The sequence below is a fragment of the Cynara cardunculus genome (assembly GCF_001531365.2).
Source record: "Cynara cardunculus var. scolymus isolate 2C chromosome LG 1, CcrdV1, whole genome shotgun sequence".
NCBI lineage: Eukaryota > Viridiplantae > Streptophyta > Magnoliopsida > Asterales > Asteraceae > Cynara > Cynara cardunculus.
Genome location: NC_037528.1, coordinates 47282647 through 47287943, shown reverse-complemented (window position 1 = coordinate 47287943; position 5297 = coordinate 47282647). Strand labels below are relative to the sequence as shown.

Below are 5297 nucleotides of genomic sequence, written 5' to 3'. Positions count from 1 at the left end.
AACTTTCAGCGACGGATTTGCGAGGGAAATTCAAGCACTTTCAGCGACGGATTTTCCCTCGCTAATCCGTCGCTAATTTGTAAAAAATTTAAAAATAAATTTTTTAAAAATACATAAATCTTGTATTTATTTTTTAAAACCCTAAAAATAATAATATATAACAAATTAAATCTGTGAACAAAAGTAACCAATTCATACGATTTAAAATATGGATTCATACAATTTAAAATATTCAATTCATACAATTTAATCTTCGATTACATACAATCTAACTATAGCGAGGGAAAATAAATCTTAGATCAATCATTTTAATACTAACAAATATATGCAACTTGGGCATATTTCAACTTCTTGGGAGAAGGAAGGATTCAAACTTAAAAGATACAAGAATAAGAAGACAAGAAGATTGAAACTAGAACTGAAGACCATGTTCTCGAGCAGCATCAGCAAGCGCCTGAATACGTCCGTGATAAGGATAACCACCTCGATCAAACGCCACAGTCGTGATCCCTTTCTCCATGCACGACTTTGCAATAGCTTCCCCCACTTTCTTAGCTACATCCTAACACCAACAAACTCCAAGTTAACACCGACTTTTACACGAAATCCAGTCATCCCACTGGTGCTATAAATACACAAAGAGGAGTTTCTGATACACACACACAAAAATACAAATATATATGTATGTGTATATATTTGTATATATAGGCCCAGTACTGAACCAAAAGAAGATGATATACATGTTTAACAATCCATAAGCCTACTCTTTATTAGTTCAATTCTCTGCAAATTGTTAGAATGTAGCAAGAGCAAACTAGTAATGCATATGTTAGCAATAATGGTTCATTCGCATTTTGTTCCAAAATAAGAGTTTCAATCCTACTTTAAAGACACACAATACTCTAGTTTACCAATCACAGTATCAAGCAGAACCAAGCAACTAAATTAAAAATTTGAAGATCAAAAAAAAAATACAGGGATTACAGCGAAAAAACTCGATTAGATGGAGGCCCACATGAAGATCTCGAAAACCCACCTAAGCATAAGACTTTGCAAAAGCCTAACATTTGCACGTCATGAAAGGTACATGGAAAGCTTTTTGTCTTAAACTTTCACATGTGAGTGATCATCTTTTCCTACGAGATATAGTTTTTTTGTGTTCAAAGCAAAAGATATGGTGATGGATATAATTCGTTTACAGGTGCAGATTCAATTATCAAATCTGAGATCCCCTAGGACTTCCAAATCATTTTGGCAAGCAACAAAAAACCATGTAATATCTTACGAGTTTTAGTTCTAGTAATGCACCAACCATCATAGGCAATTCCATGAATTGGAACACACAAACTCTAGAAGATTGGTGAAGGGAGTAGTTTTCAGGTGTTTAGCCCTCATCAATTAGAGCATAAAATACAGGTTTACATTGGCGTTAGAAACCTCCTAGCATTTGAGAGGCATATGTCATACATCAGCAAACCTTTTGGTTACTCGTGTGTGAATAATGGCTTTTTATGTGTTATCTGTGATAAATTTTGTTGAGAAAAATGCTACTTACAATAGTGGGACCGGAGCTGTAATCAAACTCCTCAGAGAGTGGTTTCTGCTTTGTTGAAGCTGATGCAAGTGTGTGCATTTTAGTATCATCAATCACCTGAACATATAGATGCTTGTTGGAACAAAGACACACAATCTTAGCCTTTCGGGTGTCCCTTCCACCTACAATACAAAGTTTCTAGTCAAAATCACATCGACGGGCACAACAAGCATTATTAGGTTCCCAGAAACTGTAATTTTTATGCTGATATGTGAGTGACTAGATCAAGGAAAGGCCAGGAGGAAATCATGCTCTGGAACTAAAATCTTCCATGAAATTACTCCGCCCAGCAAGAAGAAACAAAAAAATACTGAAATTACTACTGTATCTGTGACCTTTAATTTTAGCTAGTTACCATAAACTGCTTCATGAAAAAAGATCATGCTCATTTATGTTTCCAATGTGATGCAGTGTTATGGTGCATGGTATGGCTCTGTCCCTGGTTTGAAAGTGCTTGTACCTTACTCCTCTGAAGATGCTCGTGGACTTCTAAAAGCTGCAATTACAGACCCTGATCCTGTGCATACAACAGTAATACACATTAAATATGCTATTAGTATACAGTCAAGTGCAATTTTCAGTATGATCAACATTAAATCTGCTGTTAGTAACAGTCAGCATGATCAACATTATGTTGAAACACAGCAGCAGGACAAACACACACATAGGCATAATGTAGTACCAAACAACAATATATAAGATGCATTTAGTAAAGACTTATCTAATCTATATGACAGCAGGAAATAAAAAGTTTAAGATGATTACAGGTCTGTTGGGCAGATGCAAGAGAGGGTTGTTTGGTTTTTATTTTCTACACAAGATGATGCAGTCCCAAATATGAGGATCCTTTTTCTGGTTGTGTTGCTTAATCTTAGTAGTGTTCTTTCTAAAAGAGACTCTGCTCAAATGATCATTGGTTCAGTTGTGGTTTTAGACAGCAGATTCATTTTTTCAGTATCGTATTTTTAATATTATATGTAACAGGGCTATTCAATCTTGGACTTAGCTATTTGACTTAGATGGACTTATATGTAACAGTTGAACCAATGGATTCAAGGATATGGGCTTGTTCATGCCGTATAATACTTGCATCAAATGATTTATAACAAGAGCTAATCACATACAACATTTTGTATGCATTACAACAAGTGGTTTAGACTTCTGTCTTCAGGTCAAAAAATCATTTTGCAAGCTGGTTCAAGGAAAAGCAAGCTGGTCCAACTAAATGTGCATATGAATAACATAATAACCTTTTCATTTGCAAGCTGGTCCAACTAAATGCACATACATAACCTTGGCCTGCTGTAATGCTGTTTATTGTTGCAAAACAGCAGGGGTATGATCTTTGACAGTGTATTGCAAATGACAGGTACATTGAATGAAACATGATCACTTGGTCAACCATCACAGACATTCATATACATAGATATTCACAAATGCTACAAAAATAAAATTTAAAAAGTAATTACCTGGAAGGTTGAATGATGAGGGGACACCGGGAACGATGTTGATCTGCAAGTAAAAGCTCTAAAAAGGTGAAGAAGATGGAACCTAAAAAGGTGAAGAAGATGGAACCAGAGAAGACGATTTTAGGCTTCCAGTTATTTAGTAGTTCTCGGTACAGTTCTCAATCACTTTAATCTTCCATGTTTTTCTCTACAAATTGCATATCAATTTGAAAAATRCTAACACGAAACAATTACAAATCCAAAGCAAAATGAAGAAAAATTATTCGAAATCATTACATAATCTAACCATATTAGAAGAAGATGAAGAGGAGGATGGTGGGGCGGTGGTACTACCTCCTCCGCCGCCGCCCTTCCCGCCACCCCCGGAGTAGTTCCTTTGCAAGGCAGCGTTACCAGATCGACCCAATTTTCTGTGATGTGACGGCTCATTCTTATCACCCCTTGGTTGATTGAAGGACATGTATTCAAACCCTAAAAAAGACCCAATCTTTTTCTTTCCTGAATCAAATTCAATAACGAAAAAAAATCAAAGAAAAATCACCATCCAGATCCCTTCCGATTAAAACAGTGATTAACCATAGTCTATTTTAGCATTACAAAATTCAAGGGAAAAATATGTATTCTTTTCTTTAATTACTTACCAGAAGTAACAAAAAGGGGGAAGAAAAAGAGAGAAAGAAAGCCAGAGAAAGCTAGGGTTTAGGAATTGATGTGTCGATAGGCGGGAACCATGACAACTATGGCGGAGAAGAAACCCACTTCCGACCATACTGTGGACGGCAGCGGCAGCGGCAACGGTGGACGGCGGCGGCAGCGGTGGTTACGTCTCAGGTCGCGTCTCTCTCTCTCTCGTTTGCGCCTCTCTCTCTCTCTCGTTCGTTTGTGATAAAAGTCATAAAACAGTGAGATGGTATAAACCCTAGATTTTTAAAAAAAATCAGCGAGGGAAAGAAATCCGTCGCAGATAGTACAAAAATCTTTAAAATAATCAGCGAGGGAAATAATCCGTCGCAGAAAGTAAACAAAAAAATCAGATTTTTTAAACAAATCAGCGAGGGAATATATCCGTCGCAGATATTAACAAAAAAATTTAAAATATTCAGCGAGGGAAAATATCCGTCGCAGATACTAAAAAAAATTAAAAATATTCAGCGAGGGAAATAATCCGTCGCAGAAAGTAAAAAAAAATTAAAATATTCAGCGAGGGAAATAATCCGTCGCAGAAAGTAAAAAAAAATTAAAACCGTCGCAGATATTAACCAAAAAAATTCAGATTTTTAAAACACATCAGCGAGGGAATATTTCCGTCGCAGATATGAACAAAAAATAATAAAAATATTCAGCAAGGGACCGAATCCGTCGCAGAAGTTAACCAAAAAATTCAGATTTTTAAAACAAATCAGCGAGGGAATATTTCCGTCGCAGATAGTACAAAAAATTTTAAAATAATCAGCGAGGGATTATATCCGTCGCAGAAAGTAACCAAAAAAATCAGATTTTTTAAACAAATCAGCGAGGGAATATATCCGTCGCTGATATTAACAAAAAAATTTTGAAATATTCAGCGAGGGAATAAATCCGTCGCAGATACTATAAAAAAATTTAAAAATAAATTAGCGAGGGAAATTTTCCGTCGCAGAAATTAACCAAAAAAAATCAGATTTTTTAAACAAATCAGCGAGGGAATATATCCGTCGCTGATATTAACAAAAAAATTTAAAATATTCAGCGAGGGAAAATATCGGTCGTAGATACTATAAAAAAAATTAAAATAGAACCCATTAAACCCATTAATATAAACCCATTAAGGCCCAACTAAACCGAATAAAACCCATTAAGGCTCAAATAGAACCGAATAAAGCCCATTAAGGCCCAATAAAACCGAATAAAGCCCATTAAGGCCCAATAAAACCGAATAAAGTCCATTAAGGCCCAATAAAACCGAATAAATCTCATTTAGGCCCAATAAAGCCTAATAAAACCGACTCAACGAGTATATATATAAACATCAATCCAATCGTGGTTACAACCACTACACATCTATATATATCGTGTATACATGTGTATATATATATATTATAACAATTACGTATATATATATATTATAACAATTACAACATTGTGTAAATATATATATATATATATAACACGGGGCGACGGGTATATATATTTATAACACATGCATATATGTGCATATAATACAAATCGCGGTTAGCAACCACAACATATGTATA

General features: G+C 35.3%; 1 protein-coding gene and 1 pseudogene across 1 annotated transcript in view; one reads left to right on the top strand and one right to left on the bottom strand.

Annotated features, from left to right (window-relative positions):
- LOC112506762 overlaps window positions 1-5297 on the top strand; it is a 27076-nt gene that overhangs the window by 15577 nt on the left and 6202 nt on the right. The gene's annotated exons all lie outside the window — the stretch shown is intronic.
- On the bottom strand, window positions 354-3523 carry LOC112515934 (annotated as a pseudogene).